The sequence below is a fragment of the Lepus europaeus genome, chromosome 18 (genome assembly GCF_033115175.1).
Source record: "Lepus europaeus isolate LE1 chromosome 18, mLepTim1.pri, whole genome shotgun sequence".
NCBI lineage: Eukaryota > Metazoa > Chordata > Mammalia > Lagomorpha > Leporidae > Lepus > Lepus europaeus.
In genome coordinates, this window is record NC_084844.1 from 6,356,689 (window position 1) to 6,374,961 (window position 18,273).

Here is an 18,273-nt window from a genome sequence, read left to right on the forward strand (position 1 = left end):
AATTTGGTCTGGGCTGGCAGAGCCGTCAGCAGTGGAGTAGGGCAGGGGTTCGGGGAGAGGAAGAGCCTGGAAGGGAGAAGGGGGGCGCGGACTCACGCTTTGTGGCAGACAGCGCTATTCCTATTGATCTGCCTAATTTTCAAAAGCGAATTGATCTTGGTTTTTAACAACTTATCTAGGCCAGAGAAGTCTCTGAGAAACCTTCTCACATGGGCGACAGCCTGGGTACCCGTGCTGGCAAGAGCAGAACTGCAAGACCTCCATGGCCTTCCCAGTGTCAAGGCCAAGGCCAAGCCCCCGGTCTCAGCACTTTCCCCGGGAGCCTCGAGGGGCAGGGGCAGAATCCAGGGGAAGGAGTTAAGGGGAATGAGCGATCCGCCTTGGCTGGGAGGGAGCAGAAGCGGTCTGGGAAGGGCTGGAAGATGGACACCTCCCAGTGAGGCCATCCCGGCCAGCATGGATCCTACACTGCTTTTAGCCACCGGTCTGCAGTCACCTGCCACAGTAGCCCTGGAAAAGCAAGTCCTAAAGGGCTGGCCTGCCCGCATCCAGAACTGCTTGGTCCAGACTCCTGGAGGCACCGGGGCCCCAGGGTCCAGCCCCGCACAGCGGCCTGGCTGAATCTCATGTACGACACCCATCCCCACCACCCCGCTGCTCTGCGGAACCAGCAGGGCCAGTGTCGCAAGTCCCATATTGCAGATGGAGAAACAGAGGCTGCAGGGCTAGGACCTGGCCTGGCTCTCTGACATTGCCCGTCAACAAGGAGAAGGTGGAAATCACAGCCATGGGATTCCCAGGGTCCCCAGCGCCAAGGACCTCACTCTGCCTGGTTCATCTTGGCCAGAGCAGGGCAGGTGGAGGGTGCTCACGCCCTGGGCTTCTCCTGCTGTCCTCGCGGGACCCTGGTCTCTCTCTGCATCCCCCAGGGGCTGCTCAGACACAGGGATCCTTACTTAACCTCTGTCTCGGGCTCAGCGTGGGGCTGTGCACCTGCAGAACCAGGAGGGCCGCCGGCAGCCTGCAGGAGGGCCCCCTACAGGCGGGAAGGGGCCCTGCGCTGGTGGCTGGCAGAGCGGGCAGCGTGGGTGCCCCCTAAGCACATCGATAATCATAAAAGCAGGTTCAGTTTATTGTCTGGACCATTTCAGGGACCGAAGGAAAAAAACAATGTACGAATTGCAGCATGTAAGATTGACTGCCTCTGTCAGCAGAGACAGAGCGCTGGGTGGAATGATGGCAGCTGGGAAGAATTGTGTTTTCGGATCGGCCCCAGGTATTAATTTGTGGCCGGCTTATCCCGTCAGCAGCACACAGCGCTCGTGGTGTCAACAATATGGCTTGGGAGGACCTGCACACCCATTGGATGGGGCCCGGCGTCGGAGCCCGGGAGGCGGCTGAGCCCCTCAGCAAGGTTTTCCAATAAGTTCCAGATGAAAGCGCGGGGTGGCTGAGCGATACCGTCTTTGGAAGCTCGCGAGCGGCTCTGTCCCGAGGCAGCTCCGTGTCCTCCTCTTCTTCCCTCCAAAGCCCTGAGCTGTGGCCGTCTCGCCTGTCACCTGAGCTCTGGCAGGGTCCCTGCGGATGGCCCCGCCCCTTGAGCCCCATGTGGAGGTCACAGTGGCCCCTGCTCGGTGCCTGGTGCCAGGCACTTGGAGTCCTGTAGCTGCCTTCCCTGGAGCGTACAGACAGGGTGGAGGCGAAGGGAGCTCTGCAGGGGGAGCTGGGGCGGGACCCTCGGGCTGTGACCCTCAGGGGCCAGGGCTCCTTTCTCTCGCAGCCTGGAGACAGAGACCCTCCTGCCACCGCGAGCTCGCGAGGACGCAGCACCCCAGCCCTCCCACCCTTCTCCGTGCGCTCGGGACGTCCGGTCCAATCGGATTTTTGCTGAATGCCACATCCCAACTGAGAAACGGCACCAAGAGCACGCGCCATGGCACTCCCCTTTGGACCCTTCTCAAGCGCAAACGTCTTCAAGACCGCAAAGGTTTTCACGCCCCTGCAGGTGCAGGGCCTCGCTCCCCTCTCAGTCACTGGCCTCTCCCTGGCCTGGCCCTGCTGGAGCTGAGCAGCAGAGAGCCATCGAAGCTGGTGAGGAAGAGGCACAGGAGAAAGCTGGAGCCCCCGGAGCTCTGGAGGGGCCACCAGCGCCCCCCTGTGTCCACACCCACCGCAGACCCCAGCAGCAAGTGGGAGCGAGCAGGCAAGGCGGGGCTCCCAGCCAGGCTGGCTCAGCTGAGTGGGCTGGGGTCTCCCCTGGCCAGTGCTGGGCCGTGGGCATCCCTGGCACAGAGGACGGTGCCCCTGAGAAGCTCTGTGGCGCTGAGTGAAGACAGTGGCCACCCAGGGGCAGCTAGACAGGTGGACTCGCCTATGTGGGCTCAAGAGAGCTGCTTGCCCTCTGCCCTAAGGGGTCTCTGGGGAGCCCCTTCCACTAGAGCAGAGACCAGGGGGCCTCCTGAGGGCGTTGGGGGATGGGCTAATCAGCTCCTGGCCGCTGCCCCACGTGCAGGAAAGCCTGAGCAGCCTGACCCAGAGATGCAAATTGAAACAGCGCACCACCGTAATGGGCCCCTTCCTGCGGGGGGCCGGCGTCCGCACGGGTCACAGTGGGCGTGGGGAGGAGGGCAGGGCCGGGGGCTGGCCGGAGAATAGCATCGGTGCCTGTATTGGAAGCAGCACTGGAACCAGGCTGGGTCACTTCCCAGAGGCGGAGGCAGGAGCTGGGGTTCCCCTGGGAATGGAGGTAAAGCCACGTATCTTCTTTAGGAAAAAAAAAAGATTTATGTATTTATCTAAAGTCAGGGCTACAGAGAGAGAAGGAGGGACAGAGTGAGAGGTCTTCACTCCGCTGATGGCTACAACGGCAGGGCTGAGCCAGGCTGAAGCCAGGAGCTTCTTCCTGGTCTCCCACGCAGGTGCAGCGGTCCAAGCACTTGGGTCATCTTCCACTGCTTTCCAAGCCGACAGCTGGATTGGAAGTGAAGCAGCCGGGACTTGAACAGTGCCCTGTGGGATGCCCATATGGCACGGCAAGTGGAGGCTTTACCAGCGACACCACAGCGCCAGCCCTGACATTTACCTTCTTGGTGGAGTGAAGTCCTCTTTCACAAGACCACAGGCTTCACCCCAGTGCCACAAGCAGGTGCAGGTGGCCAGTGAGGCCTCCTACTCCCCCAGTGGGTCCACAGCAAGTGCCACTCCTTGTCAGGTGGCTTCGTGAGTGTCACAGTCCCTGCTGCTGCCCAGGAAGAAGCCGAGATGGCTGTGAGGGAGAGGCAGGCAGGCCATCCCTCCCTTGACCTTGGCCAAGGTCAGAAGAGGCAGTTCCAGCCCTGGCTGGCTGAGGGGGACGCTGGAGATATATCTGTCTTCCTCTGGCTTGGAGCCAAAAGAGAGTGCATGGAGCAGGTGCCTGGGGTGCAGGTGGCGTCCAGGCCAAGAACAGCTTGGAAGTAAAAGAGCGATTTCCCCGCGTAGAGCAGGTGCAAAATGGCCAGCGTCTAGCCCCATCCCCGACACCGTCTGTGGACAGAGAAAAGGCAATGCTTTGTGGGTCCCCTCCCTGTGGCCCCTGGGCTTCATCAAGCTGCTCGTGGTCCATGGACATCTGAGATCCCACGCAAGAGCAGGTGGCGCGGCTGGGAAGGCTGTGCCTAGATGCAAAAGCATTTCCTGTGTTGGGAGTCTCGTGTGGGGTGGGGGATGGGGAACTGGGGTGAGGACCACCAGCTCCCCAAATCTACCTCGTGAGTTTCGTTGGTTGGGTTTGCAGGTCCCGGGCCCAGGCTCGCACACCCCCCTTGCAGGATCTGTTTCTTCGCACCGCAGTGGTTAGTCAAAGCCTTGGCCCCATCTCTGCATTTGGGACCAGTTGAGAGCCAGACCCAGGCGTCAGAAGGAGGGCGCACAGAACCCCAGATTTATTACCCGTCAAAGGCTTGGCATAGCTGGGAGGCTCCCTGCGGTGCCACACGCACAGCGCTGAACCAGCCACGTCCTTCCAAAGGGCAGCCATCACCCCGCCTTACAGGGGAGCACAGGATCCCCTGTGGGCACAGAGACAGGGAGAGAGGGAGAGAGCCCGGCCAGGCACGCATGGCTGGGTCATCTTCCCTAGCTGGCCTTCAGAAACAGTGAGTGAGGGCACCCTGAGGGTTCAGGGGAACAAACTGTCCCTGTGCAATGGTGGGCGTCCTTGGTCCTAATGCCAGCAGCTCCCTTGGCTGGCTGTGGCATGCACCCCTGCCCCATTCCCAGATGCCCTGTAGAGGGGCAGAGGCAACCCAGTGGAGAGCCGCTAAGTCACGGAGACAGAAGACAGGGGTGTGGCCGCTCCCCACCCACCCAGCCCCCATTTGGGGTGAGACACATGGTGAGAAGCCCCCGAGGGGTGGCCTGTGTGCAGGGAGGGGCATGGGGTGAGTGAGGCCAGCAGAGCCTCAGGTGGCGGTGGGGGCAGGGGGACACCTGCTGAGATGCTGAGATGTCATCAGATGGCACCGAGCACCTGGAACCCAGCGTGGGAGCCGGCCCCGGGGTGCTGAGCACTGGGGGGGCACAGAAGGCGTCAGGAAAGGGGGGCGCTTGTTGGAGCCGCCGGGGAGGCCAAGAGGGCCCTGTCCCCTGCCGGAGTCACCTTTCCCCCTTGGCTCCAGGCCTCTTTCTCTGCGGAGTTCTCGGGGCTCCCCGCACAGCTCATCCCTCAGCGGGGAAGGTGCTGGGGGCTGTCTGTTTCGTCACCTCCTGGGGGCAGGGCTGCGGGTCCAGTTCCTCCTAGAAACTCTCGGTGGGGGGGGGTGTGTGGAGAGGGGGTCGCAGAATTCAGAGCTTTGCCCCTAGGAGAAACCCAGCGAACAAACGCACGATGGAGCGAATCGGCGGCTTCCTTTGCCTCTGCACCCTGACTTCCTCCCGTCCGGGTCAGCCCTGAGCTCCATCTGTGCCCCCGCCCCCACCCGCACCCCCAGGTCTCTGAGAAGCAGGTCCCTGTGGCTCTGACCCTGGGGTGTTTCTAGTTTGGCGTCTGCTTGGAGCAGCTGCCTGAAGCTTGCTGGCCTGGGCCCACCGCAGGGACGCTAAGGGCTTGATGTTTGCTTTCCCCTGCCCTTCCTCCTGGCCCCACACCTGCTGTGCCACCTTCCCCGTGACCTCCTCTTCCTATCTGAAGTCACCTGGCCCTCGACGGCGCCCCCTGGGTCTCCCTCGCTTACTGTCATCAGCGACTCAGAGCTCACACTGGCTTCCTTAACGCCATCCCCTTCTCTCTCTCTGGGAAGCCACCAGCCCCCGCCACAGTGAACTCTTCGAAAGGCTTCCTGACTACACAGAGCGCTTAGTATGTGCCAGGCCTGCCGGAGAGTCGCTTCCCTTCCATTCGGCCGCTTTGGCAGGCGAGGGAGGCCCCTGGGTGGCAGCTGGACATGGAGAGGGGTCTCGTTCTGCTGTGGTCGCCACTGCAGAACTTCCAGGGACACAGCTGCCTGCAGGTGCCGCGGGGGAGTGAGCTGCCCGTGGCTGGGTGCCCTCAGAGAGACGCCAAGGGTTAACAAGGCCACGTCCGGCTGGGAATCATTGGGAAGAGGGGAGAAGGGGATGCAGGGGCTCCTTGAGTCAACCTGGTGCAGAGGGGTTGGGGAGGGGGTGCTGGGAAGGGCCTTGAACAGCTGCAGCAGCTGGGGTGTGGGAGGGGACCAGGACGGTGCTCAGCTGGAGAGGCTGGAGGGAGCCAGGACCGTGGTCTGTGGGGGGCGGGGCAGAGACACAGGACCTCTCTTCCCCCAGGGACTTGGGGGCTGCAGGAACTGTATGGGCCCAGGCTCAGGCAGACTGTTGCCATGGCAACGCCATGTGGCCCTCCCCCTGCCCTCGAGTCTGCACGGAGAGGTGGCTGCTTGACGCAGAAAGACCTGGGGCCAGGAGCCCCCAGCCCTGCGTCCGCTTCTCCCTCAGGCGTCTCTGCAGTCACCTTGCACTTTAAAAAAATAAATAAAAATATGTATTTGAAAGACACAGTGAGAGAGAGAAGGAGAGCCAGACAAAGAGAGAGATCTTCCATCTGCTGGTTCACTCCCCAGATTGCTTCAACAGTCAGAGTTGGAGCCGAACCTTAGCCAGGAGCCCGGAGCTCCATCCAGGTCTCCCGCGCTGGTGGCAGGGGCCCAGGCGCCTGGGCCATCACCTCCACGCCTTTCCCAAGCGCATCAGCTGGGAGCTGCATGGGAAACAGGAGCAGCTGGGACTCAAACTGGTGCTCTGATAGGGGATGCCAGTGCAGCAGGCGGCGCTTAACCCTCTGTGCCACGACGCTGACCCCCAGTCACCTTGCACTTGACTTCCGCTTCCCCGGAGAGGACGTGGAGAGCTCCCAGCGCAGAGCGCAGCACACAGCAGGCCTTTGGAATGCGTGTCCGGAAACGGATGGATTGGCATAGACTGCCCAGGCACTGCCCAGCGGGCTGAGCTTTGCAACGACGCCGCTGGTCATCTCCTAGTGCGCGGGTTCTTTTTATCGCCTGCCTGCGACGCTCTCCTCCCAGCCCCCGCTTTTGTGCTAGGAGGACCTCTCCGACTGCCCACACCAATAAAATATACCGAAGTGACATTAAGTGACTTCCAAGGCTAGATTATAAAAACGCCATTCACTTCCGCTCAGCTCTGCTGGAGTTACGGGTCCTGGAACGCGGGCGCCGTGCCGTCCGCACGCCCCAAACCCAGGAGAGTCCAGGACAGCCAAGCTGAGGTCCCAGCTGTCAGAAGCCATCAACCGCTACACTTGTGAGTGAAGGTGCCTTGGGCTGATCCCAGCCTCGAACCCGTGGAGCTGCCCTCACCACCTGCTCTTCCCAGCAAGATCCTGGATGCCAGGAGAGACGCAAGTCCCTGCTGTAGCCTGTCCAAATTCCTGAGCCACAGAAGCATGACAGGTGAGGAGACAGTGGCTGTCACTAAGTCTGGAGGACTCGTTACCTGGTGGTAGCTAACAGATGCGGTCAGCATCCCCACGGAGGGCTCTGGCTGGTCTCCCCTGCCTCGGTCTTACCCACAACTGCCTGTGGCCGGAGTGCAGTCTCCCCTGCCCAGCCGTGGTTGTCAGGGCAACGGGGCCCCCTGGCACCAGGAGTGGGAGGGGCCTTTTCAGGGCCGCACCTGCAGCAGTTTTCCTTAGAAGCATGAGCTTGGTTTTTTCATGGCTGGACCGGTGCAGTGAAAGCGTGAAGCTCTCCTAGTTCTTCCTCCGGCCCCGGGTCCCTTAGGACTTAGCCACAGCTTTGCTGCTCCCCGGCTCTCATTCTCCGCCTTGGCCTCAGGAGCAGGCTGGGCCGGGTGGACTCCTGTTCTTTGCTCTGGGCTGCTGCGGTCCATCACGTCTGGCCTTGAGGGTCTCCGCCCATCTCTGCAAACAGTGGGGGAGAGGCCTGCGACCCCGAGCAGGAAGGGGGTCTCCCCCATGTCCTTCAGCCAGCTCCGGAAGCCGGCATGCCAGGTCCGACCTCCGAGGAATCAATCACGCTTTGAACACGCCGGCTTGCTTTGTCCTTTGCCTGTCCCCACGGAGGGTCATCTGCGCGTGATTAATCTAAATCATCACTTGGAGTCCATCTGATCACTGATAGCCACAGCTGTCTTTCATCTGCCTGAGACGGGCGTGTTCACGGAAGGGGCGGGGGAGGAGGCGCCCCAGAGCCGGGGCCACCGCTGCTCCCCACCCACAGGGGTCCCCGAAGGCACCGACGCTGGCCTCCCTGAGCGTCCTCAGGCCGCGCACAGCCCCTGGCTCACAGGAGGTGCCCAGTACCCAGCTGTGGAGCAGAGGAGACAATGCCAGGACCCCCCCCCCCCCAGACGCACAGGGTGGGGCTCCAGGGGTGGAGTCATCACACCTGGGTTGCTGTGCTGGGGGTCTTTGAGCTGAGAACAGAGAGCTGTGTTCTCCCGGTGCAGCCAGGGCGCTGGAGATGGGGAGGGCTCCGGAGACGGGGAGGGCGCCAGGGAGGCTCCTGTGGGAAACCCGCCACGTTCCAGGCAGCGGGGAGGGAGCGGCCATGGGGGCAGCTCCGCCACCTGCCCTCCCTCAGCTCCTGCTCTCTCCTTCCTCAAGCATGGGGGTGTGCTCCCGTCGTGGGGGGCTGCTGGCGGGCAGGTGTTAGTAGTGTTTCGGGAGACCAGGGCTGTGCTGTGGGCTGCGTGGGGAGAGCCGCACGGTGCCCAGGAAATGCCCCCCCGAGGGGGCTGCCCAAGGCTTCGTGGGATAGCTAGGGCACCAGGGGAGACCTGGGTCCCCTCTGGGGAGGAGCACAGTCCCTTTATCTAGGAAGTAAGGGGTCCCTCCCCCATCCCATATTAGGCTCCCACCCTATCAGCTGAGTGAACCCCCAGGGCGTGGTTGGGTGTGGAAGGGAGATGAAAGCCCCTAAATGGCTCCCCAGGCAAATGAGTGACACTTGTTAAACCAAGTGAGTGCGTCAGCATGCATCTGAGTCCCTGCACAGCATCAGCCCAGACCCTGCCCAACTTCAGGAGGGAGAAGGAGGAAGCAGTAGGGGAGGGGAGGGGAGAGGAGAGGAGAGAGGAGGGGAGGAAAGAGGGGAAGGGAGGGGGAGGGGAGAGGAGGGGAGGGGAGGGGAGAAGAGAGGAGGGGAAGAAAGAGGGGAAGGGAGAGGGGAGGGGAGAGGAGAGGAGGGGAGGAAAGAGGGGAAGGGAGGGGGAGGGGAGAGGAGGGGGGGAGAAGAGAGGAGAGGGGAGAGGACAGGGGAGGGGAGGGGAAGGGAGACTAGGGGAGGGGAGGGGGGAGAGAGGGGAGAGGGAGAAGGAGAGGGGGGAGAGGGGAGGAGAGGGGAGAGGAGAACAGAGGAGGGGAGAGAGGAGAGGGAAGGGGAGAGGAGAAGGGAGGAGAGGGGAGGGGAGGGGAGAGCAGAGGAAGGGTGAGAGGAGACGGAAGGGGAGAGGAGGATAGGGGAGGGGAGGAAGAGGAAGAGAGGGGAGGGGAGGGAGAGGAGGGGAGGGGAGGGGAGGGAGAGGAGGGGAGGGGAGGGAGAGGAGGGGAGAGAGGAGAGGGGAGGGGAGGGAAGGGACCCTGGAGGAAGAGGTTTGGACACCTGGGGCTGCACCTTAGGGCTGCCGCCTTTGCCTGCTGTATTTATGGATTAAATACAAGAAGCGCCTCCCGCTGCATTAAAAACTACCCATCAAGGCCCAGGACTCCAAGGAGCAGTAAAATCAATCTCATCGCATAAAGACAACAGCAAGCAATTGGCATGACATTTTAAGTAAATGCTACAGCCATTTGTAAATGCTCATTCTCCGGGAGCCCCCATCTATTATCCGACAGCGATTTTCTTAGCGTCCCAGCGTGAGTTCCGGGGTTTACAGATAAGCCGTTGAGGAGGATGGATATCGAGATGCGACGTGCTATAATACGGACAATTTGTCACGCCGCTCCACGTCGCTCTGTCATTACGCTTCTGTCTGGGGACCACTGGGCGGTGGTCGCAGGTTGGTGCTGGTGTGAATGAGAGCAGGGCCCTGATTGGTGGAGGGAAGTGGGTGGGGACGGAGGAGGGGGCTGTGGCTCTGGGGGGGACCAGGCTGCAGCTGGGCCGTCTCCAAAGCGAACACCTGCCCGGTCCCCGTTCCCAGAGTGCTCCTCGCCAGGCTGCCACTCTGTTCCCAGACACCACCGCCGGGATCGGCTCCACGTGTGTGTGTGTGGGGGGGACCCTGCCCCTGGGCTCTCCTCCCCAGCACCCTGCGCCTCCTGGAACCTCACCACTGCGCGGAAACCTGCTCAGGAGCTGCCTGGGGCTGAAATATGACCCTGAGAAGCCGAGGGTCCCCGGGCCTCATAACTCACCGCTAACTCCGACAACCCAGACATTCCCAGGGAGGAAATAAATGGCCCCTTCGGTGAACCTGGGATCACGCTGAAGAGGTGCAGGGTGAGGCTGGAGACGGATGGCGCTGGGCTCCCCTGGGGCGCATAGGCAAGACCTCGTCCAGGGCACAGACCCCAGGGGCCAGCAAGCCCCTCCCAGGCCATTTTGACCTTTGCACTCCCAGCCGCTTCTCTCTTACCAACCATGCATGTACCCAGCAGACATTGGGGGGCCGGCCAGGTCTTCTCCCGGGGAAACCCTGACAGCTGGGGCTTTGCTTGCAGCCAGAGCATGGTGGGGTTTCACCCGTCAGTGTGCGTGGAGCAAACTAGAGCTACGCCGCCATACTGAATAAGTGAACACATGAACGAATGAATGGATGAATGAACAAGTGATTGAGCTTTAATCCCCAGGTCTGGGGTGCCCCAGCCCGGTGCTCGCACGGCTGCTGCCCTTGTTTGTGAAATGAGGAGCCCTTCCGGCAGTGAGCTCCTGGGACCGTGCCAGGGACACAGGGGGCAGAGCCTGGGGAGGGGAGTGGACGTCTGTGCCTTCAGGGTTAAGGGCACCGGGAAGGCTGCGCGGTGTCTGGGCTGCCGTGGGCCCTTCGTGTCCTGTGTCCCAGCAGCCCCTGTTCTCACTGCTCACCATGGAGGCCGGGGAGGGGCTGCTGCTCACTGGGAAGCCGTGGGCTTTCAGGAAATGTCCACCTGGACCCTGACCCGCCCAGCAGAAGGAGTTCGCTCGGAACTGCTCTCACCAGGGGCAGCCATTGGATCCAGCCGTCCAGACCCCAGTTCAGGGGCTGGCGCTGTGGTGCAGTAGGCTAAGGCGGTGCTAGCATCCCATATACATGGGCACCAGTTCGAGGCCCAACTGCTCCACTTCCAATCTGGCTCTCTGCTAATGGCCTGGGAAAGTAGTGGAAGATGGCCCAAGTGCTTGGGCCCCTGCACCTGCTGGAGACCTGGGAGAAGCTCCTGGCTTTGAATTGGCCATTTGAGGAGTGAACCAGCAGATGGAGGACCTCTCTCTCTGTCTCTCCCTCTCTGTCTGTAACTTCGCCTCTCAAGTAAATAAATAAAAATCTTTAAGAAGGCAGTGCAGTGCCTGGATCCCACACTGGACAGAGCACCTGGGCTGGATCCTGGCTTCAGCACCCAATTCCGTCTGCTTCCTGCCAGTGCGGTGCAGGCTCGAGTAACTGGGGTCCCTGCCACTTGTGTGAGCGACCTCGATGGGTCTCCAGTTCCTGGATCCAGTCCAGCCCAGTCCTGGCCGTTGCGGGTATTCGGGGAGTGAACCAGAGGATGGGATCTCTGCCTATGTCTTTCATTGAAGAGGGAGGAGGAGGAGGAGGAGGAGGAGGAGGAGGAGGAGGAGGAGGAGAGAGAAGTAGAGAAGGAGAAGAGGAGGGGAGAAGGAGGAGGAGGAGAAGGAAGAGGAGGAAGGGGAGGGGGAGGAAGGGGAGGGGGAGGAAGGGGAGGGGGAGGAGAATGGGAGGAGGAGGAAGCGGAGAGGGGAGGAGGAGGAGGGGGAGAGGGAGGAGGAGGAAGGGGAGGAGGAGGAGGAGGGGGAGAGGGAGGAGGAGGAGAAGGAGGAGGAAGGGGAGGGGGAAGAAGGGGAGGGGGAGGAGGAAGAGGAGGGGAGGAGGAAATGGAAGAGGAGGAGGGAAGAGGAAGGGGAGGGGGAAGGGGAGGAGGAGGAGGGAGAAGAGGAGGGGAGGGGAGGAGGAGGAGGAAGAGGAGGGGGAGGAGGAGGAGGGGGAGGGAGAGGAGGAGGAGGCAGGGGAAGAGGGAGAGGGAGGGGGAGAAGGAGGGAGGGGAGGGGGAGGGGGAGGGGAGGAGGAGGACTCCCCTTTCCTGGCCCGTTCCTCCCCTCACAGTGAGAAGCCAAGTGAACTTGGCCTGTTCCGGGGAGAGCGGCTCCAGGCCCCAGGTCCTCTGAGCTGCTTGGCAAGGCCTCCAGGCGCACAGGCCTGTGGTTTCCAGGCCAGCTTGTTGCGGGAGAAGCAAAGGGGTCCTTGTCTTCTCGAAAGAAAGAATTCAGGCGTGAGACAGAGAGCAGGGGAGGCAGCACAGCAAGGTTTGTCAGGGTAGGGCCATCCGTGAGAGCGGGTGGGCACCTCTCCTGCCAGCACCCGAGAGAGTGCCCAGTGCACATCTGGGCTGGGCTTCTAAGGGGCTGGGTCTTGCCTTCCCTCTCCCTCTCCTTCTTCTCCTCCCGAACAAAGGACTTGTTGGGTGTAAATAGGAAACATTCCTTTCTGAGTTTTCCCCCTGAAGCCTGGCTGGTGTCGCCCCGCCTTAGAGGAAGGATGGTTATGGGGTAGAAGGGGCAGGACCCCCGGAAGGTCGTCAGGATCCGGGCCGGGCTTTGAAGTGCAGATGCTGGGCTTCAGGGCTCCCGCAGTGGGTGCTGGTCTTCAGGCCTGTCTCACACACACATAGGCTCAGTTTCTGACTTCCTACCTAACAAACTCACTCTGGGGGGGGGGGGGGGTGATGCTTCTGGGGAAGGGGGCAGGTGGCCGCATCCCTCGGGGGTGGCCAGGGCACTGCACCTGGCGGCTAGCAGGAGGAAGGAGCGGCGCAGATGTCAGAGGTGAGACGCTTGGCGGGGGCAGTGTCCAGGCCGCCCTGAGCCCAGATGAGCCATGTAGGCGCAAAACCCAGCTCTTCGGCTTTGGTAAATAAACCAGGGATCCCAGCCGAGGCGCCAGTGGGAGTGCTTAGCTTAATCAGGCGGTGTGTCGCCCCGAGGGGATTCGTAGGCTCCATTCCTCTCTGCGCTCATCCTCTCTCGGCTGAGTCGCCAAGCGGCAGAGCTCGCTCTTGGGCCCGTCTGCACCAGCACTCAGCAGCTCTCCTGCCCTCCGGTGCAGCCAGCGGTGCCAGTCAAAGAGGTTGCCGAGCAGGGTGGCCCAGGAGCTGGCTGAGAGGCCACCAGCCACGGCCACCCCACTTAGCCTCAGCCACGCCGGGCTCACAAGGCTCAGTCTCCTTTGAGCCTGTTTAGCCTGTGTCCCCATTTCATGCCCGGGCAAGCTGAGGCAGGGTAGCCTAATGAGCATCCAGTCTGTCGTTACAAAGGGTCTCAGAACCGAGTGCGGAGGACTCGGAGGTGCCCGGCAGAGGGTACCAGACTTCAATGGGACACAGCAGGCAAGTCCTGGAGGCCTGCCCAGAGGCGTGGTGGTGACGGCTAACGTGCTGTGTGCTGAAAGTGGCCGAGGCAGCGAGATCGAGAGGTTCCCGCCACACAGAAGTCTGCCTATGAGCTGCTGAATCTGTTCATTGGTTGACTGAATCGGTCACAGTGAATGGATTGGCTGATTGACTGAAGCATCTCACGGCGTCTCCCGGTATCAAAACACCACGCTGGGCACTGGGGATCTGACTCTGATTTGCCGATGACAGCCCGATGAAGCTGGGGAACACCGTGACAGTGGCCGGCCGGGCTTCCGCCCCTGGCACGTGTCCTTCTGTGAATCTCCCAATCCCTCCGTCTCTGTCCGCTTTCTCCTTCACTTCCGTGAAATGGGGCTGAGGACCCCCTTCTCACCAAAGATCAGACGACATCACCGCACCTGGGACCGAGGGGCCGTGCACGAGGGGGAGCTGGCTATGGGCAGGGCGGGTGAGACTGGGCCAGAGTCCCACGCAGCGTTGGGGGAGGGGAGGGCCGAGGTCCGGACTCCCAGTGTCTCCACGCTCAGCCCCCAGTTTCCATAGCAACGGATCCCAACTTGGCCACGGGGGTGCTTGGTTCTGTGACATCCCGTGGCATATAAAATTATCTGAAGGCCATCACGGAATAATCAAATCCGGAGCTCCACTGCGTTTTCTCTTGGTGGGGCTGTCATAGAGATTTGACAAAAATGACAAGATGTCAGCTCGGCTCCCGAGGACTCACACATCCCAAGTCGAGCCCATGGGGACGAGCTCTGCCTTGATTTCTGACGTGGGAGAAGTTCCAGCCAGATTCTGTTGTTTGTGTCTTTCTAATTAACCCCCAGATGCTCAGCTCCGATTGTCCTAAATGTCCCACTTGCCTCTCCATCACTCACGGCCACAGCGCCCGGCTTCCACCCTCCACGGCCGGCCGTCTCCCGCCCCTGCCCCAGGAAGCCCCGGCCAGCAGCGCGGCTCCCTAAACTGGGGAAGCGTCAGACTCCCACCTCCAGCAGACCCCACACCCCACACTTCTGGGTCTGGGGAGCGTTAGGTTTCCAAGCAGCAGTACCTGGATGCTGCCGCTGGCCGGGGGCTTGCACTCTGGGGACCACTGCTCCGAGGTCGGGCTGCCGCAGCCCGGGCAGGGTCCTCCCATCACAGCCCCTGACTCCTGCATGCCCCCAGGTGTGTCTCTCTCCTCGGCTAAGGTTTCCCACGTGAGGCTCCTTGGGCCCTGCGTGGAGGGTATTCATACTCACACACTCACACACTCACACACAGAGCCAGACCGAGAGAGACTTAATTTTGCGAAATCTGCACAAAAATCGGCCAAATTTATGCTTCCCCTGCAAGAGAATGCCGCCGAGTGCAAATAAAATGCAGGATTCTCAGGCACTTCTATTACCTCTTCATGTCACAGGCAGTGACGGATGGCGAAAAGTAAGATTGCAAACGGAATCGCTTTCGCTTTGCCCAGAACAAACTCCGCCCGGCGACGGGGCCTTCTGCAAAGCTGCAGCTCTCCACGGTGTCACCGCCTACCACGGAGAGCGGCCGGCGTGGAGCAGCACGCCTGTACCCAGCCCCGGGCCCTGGGGGTGCACCTGCAGCGCCAAGCCAAGCCGGGGCCCCTGTGGGCCGAAGGGAAGCCGGTCTGATTTAATTCGGTTCATTTTTCTTCCTTGTTTTAATCACGGAGTAATAATAATAAACTCGCCTTTATGTAGTGTCTTTCATTGCCCGTGTATCACCGAGCACTTTACAGATTTAATAATTGAGTTTCAGAAATAAATACTGGGGAATAATAGCAGGAAGGAAAAATAACATATTTATGGAATTGTACTATGGTTTATAGTGGCCAACAGTCGCTCAGACAGACAGCGGCCAGAAACGAAGGGGCTTGGAGGGGAGATGGGCAAAGAAAGGGGCGGGGGGAGAGAGAGATTTCTGAGCTGAGCTGGGGGTCGGGGCAGTGAGAGTGAAGGTGAGTGGGCTCCCAGGGGGCAGGGCCTTTCCTGTCGCGGGGCGGGGCCGAGAGGTGCCTGTGCAGGGAGGAGGTGGCTGTCCAAGGCCGGTGTCTCCAAGAAGAGAGGTATATGGGATTGGCCAGAGGGAGAAGCTGTAGACTCTACCCTGAGGGGTCATCAGGAACGCCGTGGCCTCTCTCCAGCCAAGGGCACCTGCTTCCTGCTCTTCCCACAGCCTCCTCGGAGGGCCTGCTGGAACCGCCTCACCTCCTCCACGGCGCCAGGCAGATCTGGCTCTGACGTCCCCAGCTGGAGAGGCAGATCGTGGAGAAAGTCCTCGAACAGATTGGCTCCTCCCTCTGAGCCTCTAGCGGGATCCCTGGGGACAGGAGAAAGAAGGGACAGGGTCCCCGGTGGCACCAGCAGGCCAACCCTTCCCTTGTCGGTGGCCTGGGGCTAGAGTTAACACCCCACCCCCCACCTCTCCACCCCCCCACCCCGCGGTGGCATCAGCAGGTGCCTGCAGCGTTCTGAGGGCTTTGCACACAGAGGCCGAAGCTGTGGCTCGGGGCTGAAGAACTTCCCAGGGAAGTAGAGAAGGTGCGGCCAAGCCAGACCCGAACCCAGCCCCACACGGGGTGCCTTTCCCTCCTCTGACGGAAGGTTTCAGTAGAGCCAATGTCGAATGCTGAGAGGCAGAGGAGGGTACAGCCTGGACCTCCCTGGGCCTCATCCCAGAAGCCACTGGGCTCTGGGAGATGCTGGTCCCCGTCTCGGGGGGATGGAGCACCCGGCTCAGCCGCTGACTCCCCAAGCCCGGGCACCTGGAGGCAGGAGCCACAGAGAACAGGTTTGTGGCTGAAGTCGTGGCCTGCTGCCAGCCTGCCCTGCCACACTGTGTTCCAGACAGGCTCGCTGACGCCAGCCACTGCCCGCCAGGTGGCTCCCTGGAGCCGGTGTGGCCCAGAGAACCCCCCACTGGGCAACCTTGCAGACAAGCTGGGCTCACCTCACTGATGCCTCAGGTGGGCCTTGCACGTGTTTAGTCTTTCGGAATGCTAAGTTGGTGGATGGCTAACTCACAGGGCACAAGGCTCTGTCCCCGGAGCGAATCTGGCTGCTGACTGTGGACCCGTGGAACTTGGTGCCTGGGAGAGGGTGCGGGAGGAAGAGGAGACGAGTGCTAGGTCTCCCGTGCCAGGCCCCAGTCTCTGCCCCTGCATGCCATGCCTGTGTGCTGGGCCCTGGATGGAGATGTGGATGTCCCGGACAGAGCCCCTTCCCACCCAAGCACTTCCAAAAGCGGCTGGGGGTTTGCGCCCCCGGGAAGTTGGGCGCCAGCCCCGTTGACCTCTGTGGTCTCTATTGCCACATCTGTAACATGGCAAGGCTGCCTGGCGGTCGGCGCGCTGTGTGCAGCCCGGCCCTCACTCTCGCCTCCCAGCCCTGCCTGGTGACTGTCACCCAGATGGCATTTGTCACCGCGTCCTCCCTGTCAGCGCCTGCAGGGTGCGCAGGGACCTCCCGCTGGGCGCGCTGCTTAGTATTGGAGTCAGACAAGGATTTTTGCATTTTGCTCGTTCACAAAACACAGGTGGGTGCTCCCTGCCAGGGACCAAGAGCAGGGATCGGGCCCACCCCACCCCCCGCGGGGCCCTCAGGGCATCCACTCCCGGGGTGATGATGTCCTTGTCACCTTCTCTGCTGCTCAGTCGGGCTCCCTGTGGGCAGAGCTCTGCGGGGCTCCGGGCAGGTGCGTGCACAGACACAGCGGTCCTTATCCTCCCCAGGAAGGAAGAACAGGGCTGGGGAGAGCAGAGAGAAGGGAGTCAGCTTTGTGGAGCTGCAGACGGGCAAGCGAGCGGGAGCAGCCAGGGCCGTACCCGCAGAGCCCAGTGCCAGCTGGGGAGCTGGGAATCAGCCAAGTGCGGCCGGGAGGGGCCGCCTGCCCTGAGCGGCCCCTGCTCTGCCCACTGCTCCTTCCCCTGCCTGATCTCTGCCCTCCCAAAGCGGCGTGGGGGCCGGAGCTGCTGAGTCATCCGTGGAGACCCAGTGACTCTAAGCAGGTCGTGGACTCTGGCCCGCGGTTCCAAATCCAGCCTTGCCGGGACTTGTGTTTGTAAATAAAGTTTTATTGAGACGCAGCCGCCCCCTCGCATTTACGTATTCTTTGTGCTGAGACGCTGTCTGGGCACGGAGCAGAGAACGTCTGTCTGGACTTGGACAGAAATGTTTGCAGGCCACAGGTCTAAAGCTGGGAGCTCCCCAAAAAAGCTGGGCTGGGCAGTCCTCCTGGGGCCCAGGCCAAGGCCTCCTACCGGCTTCTCTCCCCAGTCCAGGGCTCCCGTCTACCTGGGGGAGACTCGCAACAGGATTATTGCCCAGAGGTCCCGCCTGCCTCGTGGACCCTGTCCTGGGTGGAAGGGCGAGCTGGCAGCAGGAGGCAGACAGTGCTGGCTTCCAGGCCCTGGCTGGGGGCAGCGGGCAGGAGACCAAGCCAAGGCCTCCCTCCTCAACACTGCCGCAGGCTGAGCCAGGATTGGAAAGGGCCGGTGCCCTGGCTGGGACACAGCCAGGCTGATGTCAGCTTCCGCCCACCAGACCCTGCTTCTCCCCTTATGGAGGGTGGAGTGGGGGAGGGGGAAGAGCTGTTTCCAACTTGCTTCCAGGAGGGAGTTCTAGAAGGTTCTCATCTGGAGACCAACGTGGAAACTCGGGACCCTGTGTGCCTGCAGCAGTATTGGAGCTCCAAGAACGACAGCCCTGACTGTCCATAGCGGCTGTAGTCCAGGGGTTCCTCCTGCTGCTTCTACCTGCGGTCCTGACACTACACCCCACAGTGCCCGACGGGACAGCTTTCTGAAATACCTGAGAATCCTTGCCTCCTGTCACCAGCTGGTGGAGTGGGGACACAGCCCAGGCAAATCCTAGAAATTTCATTTTTTATGAAGATTTATTTATTTGAAAGGCAGAGTTGCAGAGAGAGAGAGACTTCCATCCGCTGGTTCACCCCTCAAGTGGCCCCAACAGCCAGGGCTGGGCCAGACCACAGCCAGGGGCCCAAGCACCTGGGCCATCCACCTCTGCCCTCCCAGACACATTAGCAGGGAGCCGGATCGGAAGTGGAGCAGCTGGGACTCGAACCAGCACCTGTATGGGATGCCGGCACTGTAGGCAGTCGTTCAACCCGCTACACCACAGCGCCGGCCCCAGTTCTAGCCATTTCCATCACAGGAAGTCACCTCCCCATGAATG